The following is a 20,120-nucleotide window of genomic DNA, read 5'->3' as shown; positions in this document are numbered from 1 at the left end:
GTTCTTGCAAACCTCTATAGTCCTCTGTTGTCTGGAAGTAGAGAAAATGCGGGTTAGACCACTGGAAGTTCAGAGTGCATTCCAAGTAACAGGATTTCCAGTTAGTAGAGCCTGAAATTGGTTCATTTACTGATTTTTTTTTTTTTTATTTCTCGAACAGGGTTTCTCCATAGCTTTTTTTGGTTCCTGTCCTGGAACTAGCTCCTGTAGACCAGACTGGCCTCGAACTCACAGAGATCCGCCTGCCTCTGCCTCCCGAGTGCTGGGATTAAAGCCACCACTGCCTGGCTTACTGATATTTTTTAAGTTGATCAAAATCACAAAGCAAGTCAATGATTAAGCAAATACTACAACCTCTGAATATTTAAGCATAGCATGTCTGAGTTATGACTTGCTTGTGTATATATTCATGTCTACGTGTTCATGTACGTGTACGACCTCTAGTGGCCATACCAAGCTGGGACTGAGGTGGGCAATTCTCACTCTCTTGTCTTATACTGAAATCTTTCCAGTCTCATCTCTAGCCCTGTAGTAGGGGTCTGTCCACTCAAGCGTCCTCCATTCCCCGAGGATTCTGCACAATATTGGAATGGACCCAGCTTTTCTCCTTCCTAAGGACCCTCTCAACTCCTCGTTTAGCCCATCTCATTCCTTTTTGTCAGCCTCTACTACCCAAAAGCACTTTCTACCAGGGACCCCCAGTTGTCACACCTGGCAGGGACTCAGGTAGGTAAGTCAAACTATCCTTCCTGTCCTCCACTGTGATCTCTTTATTCTCACCCTCAGCCTGGTAAAAATCTAGTTACAGGTGCCCCTGTTTCCACTTCAACTTTACACACTGGAGACCCCAACTCTTGGCAAAAACCTAGAGTCCGACATTTCTTTTTATTTCTTTCTTTCTTTTCTTTCTTTTCTTTTTTTTTTTTTTTTTGGTTTTTCAAGACAGGGTTTCTCTGTAGCTTTTGGAGCCTGTCCTGGAACTAGCTCTTGTAGACCAGGCTGGCCTCGAATTTACAGAGATCCACCTGCCTCTGCCTCCCAAGTGCTGGGATTAAATGGCCACTGTCTGGCTAGAGTCCGACCTTTCATCCCAAACGACTTTCCAAATAACTCTTTGCCTTACGGCAGTATACTTGCAAGATCTCCTCTTCCTACAACATCTCCAAGTTCCTATGAAGCCCACCTCTAGGTGTGAACAGAATTCCCTTAGCTCTTTCCTGAAGTTCCTTTTCTCCTAGTCCTCCTCTATGCCTTGCTGCCATCAACTGAAATGCAGAAGTGTTTGTTATCCCATCCATCATGCATTTCTAAGGTTCAGAGATGCCAATGGAAAATAAAGGAATAGAACACACCCAACAAAGACATGACCAAATATCAACACCTCAAAATTGTCTCAATCATTCCAAACCCAAATGCATAGACATCAGTGTAAAAAAAACACAGTCAATAACAGTCAAGATAATATGCCTCTACCAAATTCGAGTACTCTTGCTACAGTAGGCCTTGAGAGATGCAACATAAAACACAAACAAGGACTTCAAATTAGCTTTTATAAATATGTTCAAACACATTAAAGAGTATATGAATAAGCTACTTAATGAAGCCTGTGAAAACACAAACAGTAGAATGGGATAATAAAAACTATTCACAATATGAAAGCAGAATTTAACAAAGAAATATAATCACACCAGGTGCTGGTGGTGCATGCTTTTAATCCCAGTTCTTGGGAGGCAGAGGCAGGCAGATCTCTGAGTTTGGGGTCAGCCTAGTCTATAAAGTAAGTTCAAGGATAGTTAGGGCTATATGGGGAAACTCTGTCTCAAAATGCCAGAAAAAGAAAAAAATGAAAGAAAGAAATAGAATCACTAAGCCATAACTGAGAGAAATGGGAATAGAAATTTTAGGAAACCAAACAAAAACTTCAGAAGTAAACCTCACCAAAATAGTACAAGAAAAAGAAGACATAGAAGACAGAATATCGGGTATTAAAGATAGGGTAGAAGAAACTGATACCACAGTCAAAAAGAAAGGTTAAATCTTATTTTAAAAATCCAGGAAAAATATCCAAAAAATCTGGGACACTGAAAATACTACATCTACAAATAATAAAAATAGAAGAAGGAGAAGAAACCCAAGCCAAAGGCACAGAAAGTACTTTCAACAAAATTATATAAGAAAAATTCTCTAACCTTATAAAAGAGTCCCCTATCAAGCAAGGTACAAGAAGCATACAGAACACCAAATAGATAGGAATAGAAAAGAAATTATTCACTACACATAATAATCAAAACACTAAGTGGAAAGCACAAAGAAAGAATATCTTAACACTACAAGGGAAAAATATCAAGTAAATATAAAAGCAGACTCAGTAGAATGACACCTGACTTCTCAGCGGAGACTCTAAAAACCAGAAGGACCTGGATAGATGTTCTACAAACTACAAACAGATGCCATCCTAGACTACAGCAAAATTTTCAATCACAGGAGAGAGAAAAAGAAAAGCATTCCATAAAAAACAAACTTAAGTAGTATTTATTTGCAAATCCAGCTCTACACAAGACACTAGAAGGAAAACTTCAACCTAAATAAGTTAACCATACCCAAGAAAACATAAGGAATTAATAATACCACAGCAGCAAATCAAAAGAGGAGAGGAACCTACACTGTTGGGAACCATGCAGCCTAGTCTAGATCCTGTCCAAGAAATTTCCTTGGAGCCAGGCATCTGTGGAAATGGACTCTCACTTGGCAGGGACCATTTAGTTCATGGGACAGCATAGGATTTTGCAAAATTCATGCAGCTTGCAGGCTCTTTTCTATACCATTATATTGTTAATTCTTCAGGTGGTTTTTAGGTTTTCTTTATTTAGGAGAAGACTTGCAGATCAACAGTCCTCTGCACGAGCAGGAACAGGAACCAAATCCAACACCTTAAAGAGAGAGAGAGAGAGAGAGAGAGAGAGAGAGAGAGAGAGAGAATAAGAGAGCATAAGCTTTATATCTACATTTATAGTACAAAAGACCATGCCCAAGTGGGCATGTATCTTAAAAGCTATTAGCTGAAGAAGTTCCCACAGGAGGCTACTAGTAATACACAAAAGAAAATTACCATTTCTAGGTTGGAGACATGGCTCAGTGGTAAAGAGTTACATACAGATCTGAGCTCTGTACCCAGAATTCACTTCAGGTGGTTCTTAACCAAATCCATCTGTAGGAAGATCTGATACCTATGGTGTCTGTGGCTATCTTCACATGCTCATATAGAGACACACATACACACATAATTGAAATTTTAATCTTTAAATAAAAATAGCTATTAGTTTTGCATTAGTGAGACTAGATCTTCTGATCAAGGACTCATTAGGAATTGAACAGAATCTTTGCCTTGAGCATCCCCTTCCCACCTGAGAAATGATGGATAATGAGCAAAGCACTAAGCAACTAGACTAGACAGTGATGAAGGAAAAATGCTATGAATAAAGGCCAGACACACAAGGTACTACTTACTCAACCTGCATGGGGAAGAGAAATGAAGCTTTATTTTAAAAATAGTTGTGCTTGGTCATAAACATTAAGATGGAAGAGCATGGGCAGGAAAGGGAGACGGGAAGATCACTGGGTCTCCCTGGGCATGTGTCTAGTCAAGAAAACACAAACAGCTAGTTCCAGGTTTTATGACAGACCCTGTCACAAGAGAATAAAGCAGACAGTGATAGAGAGGAAAATGGTTATTAATCACAAGTTCAGATGAAGGGCCACTTCTGTGCCCTTTTCAACTCCTATGACTTTACATTTCTGCAGAAAGATCAGGAAATAAGATTTAGACATCTGGGATAAGTTGAATTGCCTGTGTTCATATTTATTAAATAATGAAGAACTGAGGTATGATGGGAGAGAGAATTTAGCATTTGGTAGAAGCATGGATCTAACAAAGAATGAATGTTCATGCCTCTGCCATTTTTCATCTCAGTGGCAGTGACACTTTGGTTAAAATAAAAATCACAAAGTTACTAGGTTTTAAACACCAAAGGAAAATCAACATGAAATGTTCCTGAAACTGAAAAATTACTTCACAAAACTGTCCCAAATCTCCTCATCAGCTTGTCTTGTCCATAAACTGAGGACTATAACCATCTTCTATGTCATAGATGTCAGACCAGTTAATTTGTCCCTGTTGCTTTGCTATCTGTATTTTGATTCCTGTCAGTCTGGCTGCTTACCCACAGGTCCACTCTCATACATAAAAAAGTAAGTATGCACGGGGCTCTAGTATATTTTAAAGTATATGCCACAGCCAAGCAATTTACTTGATAACTTCTTTGAGGACAGAGCAAGATGAAAAATCATCTGAATAAAATTACATCTCACAAAGTGTCAACAAGTAGGGTGAAATATACCCTGAGAAAGCTGTACTGTAGAGATGCACATGCCCATAGCAGCTACTCCATAAATGTGTGAAGCTGAGTCATGGCTAATGAACTTCTCAGCTGAATCACTAAACTTTGCTCAGTCTTCACCAGGCTTTATGGCAAAGCTGGAGATATCCATAATGGATGCTCGTTTTCCAAACAAAAGCTCTCTTATATTGTTCAAGCTGTGGGAAAGGGGAGAGAGAATTCAAGTCTCTGTGGTAGGTGAGATAATGATTCCCAAATACTCCCAAGTCCTATGTCCCCAAACTTAGGAATATGTTACCATACATGGTAAAATAGGGCCTCACACATATGGTTAAGTTGGTGTTCTTGCAAGGGGATCTTTGTAAAAGGAAAGCAGATGTCATGGAATAAAGAGGATCTGTGACAAGGGAAGTGTAGTGAGTTTCTCTGAGATATGCAATTCATGTAGCCGTTAAAGATGGTAGGAGCAAAAGATGTGATTATCCCCTAGTAAGTCTTGAAAGCATGGCAGTTTTTCTGACTCTGACTTCTGTATATTGGACTTGTAGAAAGCAGAACCAAAATATGGCCAAAGTAAAGTGAGTGGTAAAAGGTGTGATTTCAAAAGCTTTATATTTTCTGTGAAGCATCAGAAGCTGAGACGGCAAATGCACACTGAGAAAAGAGTCGGGAGGTTTAAGGAGGAAGCAGAAGGGAGAGGGCAGTGTGTGTGATATCGTGCAGACAATGGAAAGTAACTTCAATGTTATTCTTAGATTATAAACAAATTATAGAAGTTGCCTTTCAGCACTGAATAATATGCATGGCTCACCTTTTGAAAATAATTGCAAATGGTTGTGAAGAGAAGAATAAATAATATAGTGAGAAAGGGGTCATATGGAGGCTTTATGTCAGCTAAAGCAAAAGACAGTATGGCTTGGATTAAGAGAGGGAAGTAAGAATAAATTCTGGAGATGAGGCTAGAGAGCTCGATGGGACGTAAGTTGTGAAAGAATGAGAAAAATCCCTTATATGCTTACAATGAGCAGTGGAGAGTCTGGTGAAGACATTCAAACCGGAAGGACATAAGAGGTAAGCAGAGATGAGGGATAAATACTGTGGCTGTGCTCAGAATTAAGAAACTCCTTGGAGACGGAAGTGGAGATGTGAAGAAAACAGCTAAGCATGTTTGTGGGTGTGCAAACTAAACTCGGGACCCAGAGAAACAGACAGGCCGATGGTTTGGAGACAGTTTCAGTGACCTTTTATCTGTCCATGTAACTCTCTACTAAAGTTTAAGCATTAGGACTGAAATCAGGTTTCATACATCACTGGAACTTTCAAAAAAAAGTGAGAACACCCTATTGGAATTCACATAAATACAAATTATAACACATTTTAGAAGGAATAGAGAAAAACAATCTAACATCTGATTATATTTTTAAAATGCACAAATGATTAGTTTTACTTCATTATCTTTCCACATTTTAGTATACTTTTCAGAAGAAAAAGATAATTTAAAGTTGTGTAGTCCAGTAACTAAAGAGAACTATAAATTAATATGAGATTTATCCTCCTAAAGTCTTTATTTTTCTTTCTTTCCATATGCAAGCCTCAGTGTGTGACATTAGGAAACTGAGTATAAAATTCTGGACTCTCCTTCTAAAGGACTGTATGACCAAGCAAGCAAACTGATTCACCTGTGTACCGCATCTGCTGATTTTGCAACATTAGTGGGAGTGGGGAATTGTCAGATAGCCTTTCTTTTGGAAACAGCAGGTCAGTGGTTTCTCTGTTCTGAAGTCTGTCAATCAAGACCTTACTCATCCTTCCAAATACAAGAAGCTGAGAAGACACGGTGAACCCTCTCTTCTCAGGTTGTCACTGATCACATGTGGGACAATGGAGAAACGAAGGAAACCTTCAGAGCAATTGCTAGAAAGAGGTTTTCTTCTTCTACTAGGGATAAAATTTTAAAGTAGAAAAGAAAGCAGTCATTCTGTCAGGTCAGTCCGGTATGTTTCAATCTAATTCTTCATCTATATCAATTAAAAAACCAAATAAAGTATTTTCTAAGTGAAGTCAAGTGACTGCTACACACTTTCATCCCACAATGTGGTTTCCACCTGAAGCAGGTGGAAAGATTCTTGCCCACAACACCGAATTCTTCATCCATTGTTGTTTTCATAGGGAGGATTCTCTCTCTTGGGTAACTGAAAGTTTGAACACAGAGAAAGTTATTTTAATTATATTAGCAGATGTTTGACACTGCACACCATTAGTAGGTGCATTAAAGTGCTGAGTTTAAACACATATGTTTATAAATGACAGCAAGGCTTTAATGACTCACTCACGCACGGCATACGCTGGGAGGGACATTAGGCTGACAGTTCAGCAAGCATCACAGGTTATAATGCCAGATGGATGAAAGATAATGGAAAAAGCACTATAAGAATTATTTTATTCACATTGTCATAATTCTATAATGGCAGGAAGCCCGCAAAGAAGTAACAAGGGAACTAACCTAGCATATGAGTTACAAGCGATACCCTGTAAAATGAATATTTAACCAGTCATTTGCAAACTGTGACCCTCACTACTATACACCAGAACTTAGGGGATGTCGCATGACACACAAGAAGCATTGATTGGGTAGACCGTTGCTAGGCTCACCCTCCAGAGTCTTGATCCAAAAGGCTTGAGCAAATTCAGTGATACCAAGACTAATCATCGGCAGCTCTACTGAAAATACTAACATGTGTCTTCCAGTCAAGGCTGATTAGGAAATAATGCAAAACATCCTATACTAAAATCTACCAGAAACTATGATTAGGCTGGTGAAGTACCAAAATCTGTATTTTAATTAATAACTAAGGTGAGTTCTTGGATGATGTAAGAGTCTAGCTACAACAAATTTTAAGGATCCTCCCAGGTAGTAAATTCCCAGTGTGTGTTCTTCTTTCAATGCGTAAGTTACAAAGTATGATTCACTTCCCCACCAGACATAGTCTACATGTTCACCAGAAGCTAGAAGCTCTTTTAGTTCCTAGGTTTGCTTGTTATAACCATTTTTATTTGTGGTGGTTTTATTCTCTTTCACACTTCATGGGTCACAACCCCTAAGTGATGAGACTGTCGTTAACATTTTTGCATTTATTACACATGCTTACCTTGTGTCTAATTTCGAATAATTAGTTTTCAGATTCTAATTCTGAGATTGGCTATTCGCAGCTAACTCTCTCCCGTAACTGCTTCTTCCTCCAGGTGTTTGGAGATCTGTGTACGGACGAGAGGGTGATACAGACAGATAGATGCAAGTTGTACAAACAGGTTAAATTATTGTTTGCCCCACATCAACAGAGTGAAGTCTAGCTCTCAGGTAAGTGTTTGAATCCGTCTACAGTTAAAAAGCCAATGCCAAGAGCAGCAAGATGCTCTATCGTCTCTCTCTTTGTGGACATTCTGGCCCTCCCTTTTGTGAAAGGATCCAGAATCCCCTACAAACCTACAGAAATCTCTAGATACCAGTGCAGTGAATCTTTGGGTCATCAAGAGCTTGTAGTTTGCTCTGGGCTGCTTCTGGCTTCAGTGCTGGCTGATGTTGGTAATGGTGATCCTGTCTAGTTAGCTCTTCACACCTTCACTAACCTAAGTTAACCTATGTATCTGAAGGTGAGAGGGTAGGAGAGCGGGAGGGAGGGAAGAGACACGGGGTGGGGGGAGTAGAGAGGGAGAGAAAGAGAGATTTCAAAATTTTTTTCAATGTTTGCAAACTTCTAGAAATGGAAGCTCTGTTCACTAACTTTTATCTTGAAGCCCGAGGCAGTTCTTTTTTCTCACTAGCTCAAATCTTGCATTTCCCTTCTTCCCCTGGCCATGTCATACTGAGCACCTTGGGGGAAAGATCTAGTGTTCATTCTTGGCATGTTCATGCTTCACTTTTTTTTCTCCTGGTAGCTTTCTTTCATGTTTCTCTCCCTCCAAGTCTCCACCACCCTCCGTCGTCATTTGTTTTCTCTATGACACTTAGAGTGGATGAAATGGAATCTTAATGCAGTTTGATCTTGCATTTTCTTGATGGCTAAGGGTTTTTTTTTAACACTTTTTCAATTTTGGGGGGTTACCTAGCCTTTAATGGCTGAGACATCTCTCCAGCCCTGGTTATATTTCTTCTTTGATGAGAGTGTATTTGGTTCATTATTTAAATTTGATAAATGGACTAAATACACTATAATTATATATAGTTCAGTTATTAATAGATTGGTTTGGTTTTTAGATGTTTAAACTGGGAAGTTTATAATGGATCCTAGATCTCAAAACCCTACTGAATGTATAATTGCCAATGGATTTTCTCTTAATCTGAGGGCTATCTCTTCAGCTTTTATTTTCCTTGTAGTAAAGAAGCTTTTAAATTCTGTACAACACTATTTGTGAATTATTTACATTATTTACTGTACTACTAGTATCCAACTCAGAAAGTCTTTCCCTATGCCTCTCTCTTCAATTGGTTCCCTGGTTTTCTGATATCAGCCTTAAGTCTCCACTAAGGTCTTCAATCCATCTTTAACTTATTTTTGTGTAGAAAAAGAAGTATGTGTATAGTGTTCTTCTATGTCTACTTTTTCCTGTGTCATTAAAGAGGCTGTTTTCCAATATGTGACTTTTATATTTTTGTCAAAGATGATGGCTGTAACTGTGCAAGTTTGTTCCTAGGATTCTTCCATGTAAGCAGAGACTACTCATTTGCTTTCTGGCTGCCCAGACCCAAATAATCACACAGAAACTATATATTAATTACAACACTGTTTGGACAATAGCTTAGGTATATTCCCAGCCATCTCTTTCATCTTAACTTATTTCTATTAATCTATGTATCACCATGAGGCTGTGGCCTACTGGTAAGTTTCCAGCATCTGTCTCCTTCAGCAGCTACATGGTGTCTCTCTGACTCTACCTTCTTTCTTTCTGCATTCAGTTTAGTTTTCTCTATTCTGCCCTGCCATAGGACAAAGCAGATTCTTTACTAACCAATGGTAAGAAAACATATTCACAGCATACGAAGGGAATCCCACATGACTTCAGTATTCCGCTTCTCTGTGTGCCGGGTTTTATGCCAACACCACACTGTTTTTTGTTACTGTAGCTCTGTACTGTAGTTTCCGATCAGGTATAGCTCCAACACTGCTTTTTCTTCTAATGATGTCTTCTATATATCCCAATGAATATTAGTGGTTACCTTAGTTCTATGAAGAATGTCATTGTAATTTTGATACAAATTGTGTGAAATCTTAAGGTTGTTTTTGGTAACATGCTTATTTTAACAACATTAATTCTGTCAATCCAAAAGCATTGGAGATCTTTCTATCTTCCAGTATCCCCTTTCTCCAGTGTTTTAAAGTTATATCTATGGATGTCTTTCACCCCCTTCATTAAGATACTTTTAGGTAATTTTGTTTGGTTGGTTTGGGGTTAGTTTAGTTTTATTTTAAGTTACATGAATGTTTTTTCCTGATTTCTTTCTCAGCAAATGTACTTCAGTCCCATTGCTTGTTATGGGTCTGTTTATCCTGTTTATAACCTCTTAGTTTAATTTTGATGGGCTACGGGGAAATAATTTGGTTCCTTCTAACTTATCCAGATGTTTTTATCAATTTGAGAATGGGAGAAAAATGGGAATGGTTCAAGAGAGGGTAACTGTGAGGAGTTAGGGGGAGCATGGGGGAACTGATGCAACTCTGCTTCAATTAAAAACATAAAATAAATGAATAAAGAAATAAAAAATATATAAAATGTTCCACAAACTATTGTACAGACCAATATTCAGTCTTCAAATATTTGTGTATTTTCTGTGGTTTCTCATCCTATTGATTTCTAATTTTACTCCACAACAACCTTTTTAAATATAAGAATTTATTTTAAATGTGTTTGGTTTTGTTATGATTTTCTTTATGATTTAAATTATTACCTATTTTAGAGATAATTCATGGTAGTGTTTAACTCTGAGATCTCTTTACTGGCCTTTAGTTAGGATGAACTCTCTATTGATGAATATTGAAGTCTCTCACTATAACTGTAGCAGCCCTTATCTTTTTCCTTTATGTTCTCAAAATATTTGTTTTATGAAACTGAGTGTCAGCCCCAATATTCAGTGCATATATATTTTAGACTGTTACTACTTCTTGGTATACTGTTTTCTTTATTAATATAATGTAAACCTCATCTCTTCAAGCTGACTTTGATTTGAAGTCACTCATATTTCAATAACCACAGTAGCTCATATTTTGCTTTTGTTTGCTTGGTAAATTGACTTCCATATTTTAGCTCCCAAGCTGCCATTGTCTTTGTTATGGATTTGTGTTTCTTGGAGATAATGCTTGGCTAGAGGTTCACCTATGTGAGGGCAGGGGAATCTTTACTTTTTGTTCAGTTTAGCTATAAACCTAAAACAGCTCTAAAAACAAAGTCTTACAAGGAACAATACTGAATTTGACCATATAAGTTTCAAAATATGTGGTCAAACTAAAAAATTAAAAGATATATTGGAAATACAAACAGGACATATAGCAACCCACTGACTGGGAGAAGATCTTCACCAACCCCGCAACTGACAAAGGTCTGATCTCCAAAATATATAAAGAGCTCAAGAAACTAGACCGTAAAAGGCTAATCAACCCAATTATAAAATGGGGCACTGAACTGAACAGAGAATTCTCAACAGAAGAAGTTCAAATAGCCAAAAGACACTTAAGGTCATGCTCAAATTCCTTAGCAATCAAAACAACTTTAAGATACCATCTTACACCTGTCAGAATGGCTAAAATAAAAAACACCAAGGATAGCCATTGCTGGAGAGGTTGTGGAGAGAGAGGTACACTCATCCATTGCTGGTGGGAATGCAAACTTGTGAAACCACTGTGGAAGTCAGTGTGGCGGTTTCTCAGGAAATTCGGGATCAACCTACCCCTGGACAAAGCAATACCACTCTTGGGAATATACCCAAGAGATGCCCTATCATATGACAAAAGCATTTGTTCAACTATGTTCATAGCAGTATTATTTGTAATAGCCAGAACCTGGAAACAACCTAAATGTCCTTCAATGGAAGAATGGATGAAGAAAGTGTGGAATATATACACATTAGAGTACTATGCTGCGGTAATAAACAATGACTTCTCGAATTTTGCATGCAAATGGATGGAAATAAAAAACACTATCCTGAGTGAAGTAACCCAGACCCAAAAGGATGAACATGGGATGTACTCACTCATAATTGGTTTCTAGCCATAAATAAAGGTCACAGAGTCTATAATTGGTGATCCTAAAAAAGCTAAATAAGAAGGTGAACCCAAAGAAAAACATATAGTTATCCTCCTGGCTATGGGAAGTAGACAAAATTGCCAGGGAAAAAATTGGGATCTTGGGGGTGGGGTGGGATGGGGGTAAGGGGGAGATGGGGAGAGAAAAGTGAAAAGGGGCGGATGGGGGGAACTTGGGGAAACAGGATGATTGGGATAAAGGAAGGTTGGATAGGGGAGCAGGGAAGCACAAATCTTAGTTAAGGGAGCCACCTTAGGGTTGGCAAGAGATTTGAACCTAGAGTGGCTCTTAGGAGCCCAAGGCAATGTCCCCAGTTAGTCCCTTGGGCCGCTGAGGATAGGGAACCTGAAATGACCCTATCCTATAGCAATACTCACGAATATCTTGCATATCACCATAGAACCTTCATCTGGTGATGGATGGAGATAAAGACAGAGACCCACACTGGAGCACTGGACTGAGCTCCCAAGGTCCCAAGGAGGAGCAGAAGGAGGGAGAACACGAGCAAAGAAGTCGGGACCACGAGGGGTGCACCCACCCACTGAGACAGTGGAGCTGATCTATTGGGAGCTCACCAAGGCCAGCTGGACTGTGACTGAAAAAGCATGGGATAAAACCGGACTCTCTGAACATGGCGAACAATGAGGGCTGATGAGAAGCCAAGGACAATGCCAAGGGGTTTTGATCCTACTTAATGTGCTGGCTTTGTGGGAGCCTAGCCAGTTTGGATGTTCACCTTCCTAGACATGGACGGAGGGGGGAGGACCTTGGAATTTCCACAGGGCAGGGAACCCTGACTGCTCTTTTGACTGGAGAGGGAGGTGGAGAGGAGTCGGGGGAGGGGAGAAGGGTGGGAGGAGGGGGAGGGAAATGGGAGGCTGGGAGGAGGCAGAAACTTTTTTTTTCTCTTTTTCTCAATAAAAAATTTTTAAAAAAACAGATTATACTTATGCCTATTGCTGAGAAAAGTTCTTTGTTGATTGTCTCCCTGGTATTGTTTGGTATTAGTGATTTGCTAGTTCAGTGTTTAACAGGATGGTCTTTTTTTCTTGGATCTTCTTTTGTTGTTTACTCCTTTCATAAAGTCTCTTCCTGTTCTGCCATAATTAAGGTGGTATTTATTCTTCTGGGCTTAGGACGAGCATGGTTGCTATGAATTGTTTTCATTAGTATTTATCTTGAAATACTGTATCAATGTGAAAGATAGCTTTGCTGAATGCAGTACTCACAATTAGCAATTATTTACTTCCTGGGTTTAGAAAATATTTTCCATTATTCTCTGGCATATAGGGTTTCTAATAAGAGGATTGGTATTATTAAAATATGGTTGCCTTTGTAACTGAATTGCTGTTTTATTAGTTATCTTTATGTTCTTGTGTAGAATACATTGACCAGGACAAGTTACAGAAGAACAAACATTATTTTGGCTCACAGGTGTGGAGGGGTAGAGTTTGTGATAGTGGGGACAGCGTAACAGCAGGCAGCAAGCACAAAGGAAGTAGTAGGAAGCTGAGAGCTCACCTCCTGAACTACAGCAGAAGCAAAGAGAGAACAAAATGGAAGCAGGCAAGGCATTTTAATTTCTAAGCCTGACCCTAGTGACTTCCTTCTCCAGCAAGGTTGCAACATCCAAATCCCCACAAATAGCACCAACTGACGACCAAGAGTTCAAACATCCAAGACTAAGGGAGACATTTCTCATGCAAAGCACCACAGCATTTTTCCCACATAGATCCTAATATATTGATTCTTGGATTTGTACTCCAGGCATGTTCTCAATAATGTGATTTTGAGCAGCTCTCAGGTAGTGTCTATTTGGTCTAATGCCTCTATGTTTGTGTCCATTTCTTTCCATGGGTTTGGGGATTTTCCTTGTATAATTTCATTGAGTGAATTTTCAAAATTCCCAGTTTCCATGATGACTTTCTCATCTACATTGCTGATCACTTTCATTCATGTTATTGACTTTCTCACCTATCTTCCTACTTAATATTATTTGACAACTTGGGAAATGGGCTTCTGGGAATCCCTCTGAGGGTTTTTTCATGATTGCAATAATTGATGTGGGAAGATCCATCTTAACTGTGGGTGAGCCCTGTCCCCAGGTTGGAGGCCTGGGCTGGCCAAAAAGGAGGCCAGTCGAACGCATTTACTCAGTGCTTTCTGATCAATGGGATCAGCTGCTTCAAAATCCTGGTGCCTTGACTGATCCACGAAGTTGGACTGTTTCTTAAACTAAGGGCAAAAATAAACCCTTCCTCCATTAAGTTTCTGTGTCAGAGTACTGCATACAGCAAGAAGAAAGTGAGGTACTAGCTTCCCATCTGTGTTGCTGACTTTCTTCACGTTCTGAATTTATTGCCTTCCTTCACTTACAAGTTCTACAAGTAAACTCTTCTGTTCTATATCTGTCCAGTGTCAGTACCTTTGCATGCAGCAACTGAAGATTTAAGACTTGGGGGAGATGTGTTCCCTTGCTATTTCATAATCCTTATCTTTCTGTTGGGAGTTCCATATCTGTTGGTTTGTATCTGCTCCTGTTCTGTTTGAGGATCATCTTATTGAGCATTCTGCTCTTGAAAGCTCAACCCTTAGAGTCTGAGAATAGAAAATGAGCTGCTATAATTACATCAATAACTCTAAATCAAACACTATGTAGTAATACACTAGAAATTATTTATTAAAGCCTACCAGTAACTTCCAGTAGCCATTGAACAGTAAATGGCAAAATAATGTAACATGTGTTCTGAAGTTCAAAATTATTTAGTGTAAATATAGAAAAAAATAAGTGAATTAAATAAGTGAAGGTAGTTGGCAAGAAAGGAGATAAATATACAAGTAAAGGTAAAGGAACGAAACGCAGGTCAGCAAGGTGGCTCAGTGGGTAGGGTCTCTTGCCACCAACCCTGATAACTGAATTTGAGCCTCAGAATCCACCTGGAAAGAGAACTGACTCCCAGGACTTATCCTTTGGCCTCTACATACACACACACACTAAATAAATACATATGAAAAGTCTTTAAAAAGAAGGAAAATGAACAAGGGAGAAGAAAGTTATAAAGTAGAAGAATAAAATGCTAAATTTTAAATAAAAAGATTATGCAAAAATTTAAAATGTATAAAGAAAATTAAACAAAAGGAATAAAAACAACACAAATGTTCTTTGTAAATAAAAAATAAAGTCAAAGTAATGATAAAAACTAGTAAAAAGTGAAAATATAATGAAGAAAATAAAAGCAAAACTATCAAAGAAAGTGTCAGAGCAGCTTCTCAGTGATGTGAGAAAGGGGTGCCCGTTGAACTCAGAAATTACTGTCTTCCTGGGGTGAGGGAGGTGCAGTTCCTGCACGGGACAGTTGTCTTCACTTCAGTAGTGTCCTTTCTTATGTCCCTTACGTCCGTGAGCCAGGCAGGTTCCCCATGCACTCAGGCTGCAGGTCTCTACACCCTGCAGTGACCAATATGTAGCCTTGGTAGTCTCCCATGTGAACTGGGAATGGAGACAGAAAACATAATCATAAGAACTGTCCAGGTAGACCTGACTCCAAACTTGCTGAACCTACTGAGCAAGCATTGTACATCCTGCTAAGGGCTGAGACTACAGAGACCTCATAGGTCATGGAATGCACAGTTTTCAGTGCCAAGGGCAATGAACTTGGTGATAGACAGTTGGCTCCAGAGGTTGATCCACCAGTGATCATGGGCTCAATGCTATTGGAATCTTCAATCTCAGGTGATGAGGTTTACTCTTAGTCCCAAGGGCAGAGTTACTTTCCACTGCACAGTTTACTGTTTTCATAAAGGCTCCTTCAGTCAGAACCTCTTGACCTGTCAACATCTGGCCTTCACAACTGCCTCCTACAACTATCTCCTACCCAAGGGCTGGGAAAGATTTATTTCAAACTTCCAGTCTTGAGATTGTTCCTTTTTTCCTTTTTTAATTTAAATAAAATTTCTTTCATTTATTTTATATACCAACCAGTTTCCCCTACCTCCTCTCCTCCCATTCTCTCTCCTTTCCCAATTATCCCCTCCCCACCCACTTCTCCTCCATATCCATTCAGAAAGGAGCAGCCCTCCCATGATCTTGAGCAAAGTAGAGCACATCAAGTTGAGGCAGGACTGAGCTGCTCCCCTTACCTGGCAGGGCCAGGTAATCCAGCATGGGAAACAGGTTGCCAAAAGTCAGGTAAGCACCAGGGAGAAATTCTACTCTCACTGTTAGAAGCCTTACTAAGAGACTGAGCTACATGACAGTCACACACATATAGAAGGCATAGGTTAGTCCCATTCAGGCTCCCTGACTGTTGGGCCAACGTCCATGAGCTCCCAGGGGCTCAGGTCAGTTGTCTCCTTGGGTCCCCCCATCATGACCACCCTGGTTGGTATAATCCTTCCTCCCTTTATTCCTCAAGACTCTCAGAGCTCAGCACAGTGCTTGTCTGTGGACCTCTGCCTCTGCTTCCATCAGTCACTCTATAGACTATCGTGGACCTCTGCCTCTACTTCCATCAGTTACTCTATAGATTATCTCTGGTGGCAATTAGGGTAGTCACCAATTACAGTATATGGCCAGCTGAAGCACCCTCTCCACCATTATTATCAGATCCCTGGGGCATCTCAGTTTCAACAATAGACTCTTCATCAAGATGGCACCCCGCCATTTTCCTCTGAGGCGTGGGGAATAACAGAATGGACTTCCTTCAGATGCTAACCTGTTGTGGTAGAAGGGATATTATCTCATTGGAACTGCAGTTGGATTTGTGGTTCACAAGAACTGTGGACTGGCCATGGAATAAGTACCATCTGCCTGTTTCCATGGGGCCTTTTGGTTGCATTTTGTATGAGTGTCCTGCTTCTAGATCACTCTTTGGATTTCTCAGCTCTTCTATATTACTCTCTTTGGAATAGCCAACCCATTGTTTATGATGCTGACCCTTCTCACTCACCATTCCACGTGGAGGCACATTGTAACCCACCATTGTGGTAAGTCCTGATAGGCCCTTGTTTTTTTAGATGACTCTCACTGTGTAGGCTAGGCCGTCCACAAACTTGCAGTCATTCTGCTTCAACCCCCTGAATGGGATTACAAGTGTGTTTCACCACATCTCTTTTTAAAGTAATTCTGAATACTTTTTGTAAATGTACAAGTTTTTGTGGCTTCGTCTAAAACAAAAGTTTTGAATAAAAAAAAATGAAACAGTCAGTCATACAGACAGAAATGGTGCTGCACATAACAATAAATGCTGCTCCTAGTCTTCTTAGAGAAACAAGACATGATCACCTGAAAGAGAAGCAACAAGGCAAAACAATTACCGATAAGTGCCTGTGATAAATGATGCAGGCAGCACATACTGTTATTCTATGTGCAATTATTGATCTGGGAAGTGAGTTCTGTTGCTGATAAAAACCCAGTGATAAATGCTACACTCAGTAACAACCTTTCAGAAGACGAAGGTGGACTCGGAGAGATCTAGACTGGACTTGAAAGTAAGTGCGTGGGGAAAACAATAGAATTCTAAGAATGGACATTGTTTATTTTGTTCCTTAGCTTGTTTAGTTTTTAAAAACATACAATGAAAGTAACATTTTTGATATCTCAATGAAAATATTTTTACTTGGATGTAGGTTTGTATAGCCACCACTATAATCTCCTGAATAGTTTCACTGCTTGAAAGCATCCCATCATGCTATCCCTTAGCAGTCCCACCCTCCCTATCCCTAACCCCTTCCTCTCTTGCCACTACAATCTGTACTTCCCTGACTACCGTATAAGTGGAATTACACAGTATGATCAGTTTCTGAGACTGGCTGATTCCTCCATGTTACTGCAACTATCATGATGTCATTCTTGTGTGCTGCTGAGAAGAATCTCACTGTGACAATGACAAGGTCTATCTGCACACCTGTTGATGTCCATGGAGTAACGCTCAGGTGGGGACATTTTGAATGGAGTCACTATAAATATGTGTCCAGGTCCGGAGTAAATATGCAGAAGTAGAAATACTAAGTCATATGGTGAGTTAGCCACTGGGCATTATTGTTTTCAAAATCTGTTTTTTCAGAGAAGCCACCACATTTTATATTCCGAAAAATAATGCATGGAAACTTCATTTCTTCTGCAAAGTTAATACTCAATATTGTCAATCTTATTTTAGATGTGCCAACAGTTTTTTTTTTCTTTTTTTGGTTTTTTGAGACAGGGTTTCTCTGTAGCTTCGGAGCCTGTCCTGGAACTAGCTCTTGTAGACCAGGCTGGCCTCAAACTCACAAAGATCTGCCTGTCTCTGCCTCCTGAGTGCTGGAATTAAAGGTGTGTGCCACCACCGCCCGGCTCATGCCTACAGTTTTATAGCAATGTAATTTCATGTTTTGTATTTGCATTTCCCAAATGTCTAATGATTTTAAACACTTTGTATGTGCTTTCTTCCCAATTACACAGCCTCTTTAGGGAATAATTTATCTTTTAATTTTTTTCTTGTGATATTTGGTATTTATTTTTTATTATAATACTAATATGTTAAATGGAATTTTATAACATTTTAACAAAAAATACCTTGCAAGTTCTGTTACCATCTGTTGAAGTAATAAAACCATAACGAATAATATCTTATATTTCTTCCCAAATTGTAGAATGTGTATTTGCATAAGTATATGCTTTTAAACAAAATTGGATTCATATTGAAAAAAATCATTTTGATAAGATAGCTTTCTACTTCCATTGCCCTATTTATCTCCCTGAAATATGGTGCCAGGAATAAGTTTTTAAGCTCAATTGAGAATAAAAAGGTAAAAAATAAAATAAATCAAGTGCCAAAAGATAACTTACTTCCCAATGGGAAATTCCATTTCCCCCAGCAATATAATAGTCAGTCTGCGTATTATTCAAATAACAGTATCTCGAGCCAGAGTAATAAATAAATTGATATCTCAACAACTCATGTCATGGACTCCAACAAGTGACATGGCTTCCTTTATCAACTCAAACTTACTATCTTGTATTGGTTTTTCCAGATGCCAAAAGATAGAAGTAGGAGCAACAGCCATAACTGCTTTTATCAAAGTTATACGTCACTTCTTCCCCTGTTCTTTGGATGTAGAGGAACAAAGATCTGAGGGTCCTGACTTGTTTCTGCCTGACAGGTGCCAAGGGTGGAACCTGACTTCACTCATGAGCACAGGGACATTTCGGGGAGTGAGAAAGTTCTACCTGGCAAAAAATGTGTGTGTGCCTTCATTAAGCAGTAGTTTTATGGTCACTTAAAAATAATTAACATAAATGAAAAATGCAAATTATTAAAAATTCTAATTATAGTCAAATTCTAATTATAATTTTAGACAATTATACAATATACCATAATTATAATTATAATTATAATGTATAATTCTAATTATAGACAAGAGAGTAAGCTTAAGTTGAAAAAAGAAGCCACATCACCTGTTAGAGTCCATAATATGAGTTGTTGAGATATCAAGATTGATTTATTACTCTAGCACAAGATACTGTTATTTAAATAATATACAGCTTGGGAAGCAGAGGCTGGCAGATCTCTGGGGGTTAGAGGCCAGCCTAGTCTACAAAGTGAGTTTCAGCCAGTAGCCTACCTTTCTCACTGTGTTAGTACATGTAAGCATGTGACCTAGTCCAGCCAACAAGAGGAATTTGCCATCTTCTGATGTCCTATTTCCTTCCCCCATAATAATGATAGTGAAATGCCCAGTTATTAGTATTCTTTGATTTTAAAATTAATCGCATTGAAATAACTTAAATAATTATAACAGGCATATATAACACCTAAGACAGACAAGAGAATCTCCCTAGTTATCAATCTAATGCAATCATTTTGGACAAAAGCCCTGTTTGTAGTCTTTAAATCCATGCCTTCTAAGCTGTTATCCATTCACATAACTTACTCTTTATTAACTCCTTGTATCGATTAAAATAAAAATCAATATCATCATTTCCCAAACAGCTGCTACTTTGTAAATATTTGCCACAAGTCAATCCTGGGCTTGGCTGGAGGGAAGGATGCTGTGAGCAACGAGCATGTTGAGGTTGTTAATTGAAGATACCAATTTTGATCCGCAAAATTACAATTACTCCCAAGAAGAAAGTAGATGCAATGGCAAATAACATGCCATGAACCTTGAGATCAGATTTTAAAGTTTGTAGAGAAAACTTTAAGAAAAGTAGGCAAACATCCGAGCAACATCTGGGATGGGCACCCCTTGCTTTGAGTCTGTCGGCTTAGTGTCTCTAGATGATGGTGGTAGTTTTAGGACTACTCTTCTCTTGATTTCTACTTTCTCCATCCAGGTACCACCTCCTAATAGTCCATTCAACTATAAACTCATGATTGAATGATAAAGTAAAAACCCTAATGATCTAATAATAAGGCCATGAACTGGCAACCATTATCCCTTGGG

General features: G+C 38.9%; 1 long non-coding RNA gene across 1 annotated transcript in view; it reads right to left on the bottom strand.

Moving 5' to 3' along the window:
• Nucleotides 1-6,566: 6,566 nt before the first annotated feature.
• The window catches only part of LOC121443615, a 50,674-nt gene continuing 37,120 nt past the window's right edge, over nt 6,567-20,120 (bottom strand). Inside the window, exons 2-3 of the long non-coding RNA XR_005973679.1 lie at nt 7,547-7,652; nt 6,567-6,589 (exon numbers count right to left, since the gene is read on the bottom strand). This is a non-coding gene — a long non-coding RNA (uncharacterized LOC121443615). The remainder of the gene's footprint in view (nt 6,590-7,546; nt 7,653-20,120) is intronic.

The sequence above is a fragment of the Microtus oregoni genome, unplaced genomic scaffold (assembly GCF_018167655.1).
Source record: "Microtus oregoni isolate MIOR12 unplaced genomic scaffold, Mior012 000110F_ref0000174, whole genome shotgun sequence".
Taxonomy (NCBI): Eukaryota; Metazoa; Chordata; class Mammalia; order Rodentia; family Cricetidae; genus Microtus; species Microtus oregoni.
The sequence above is the reverse complement of the archived record's forward strand: the minus strand, read 5'-3'. Positions and strand labels throughout refer to the sequence as shown.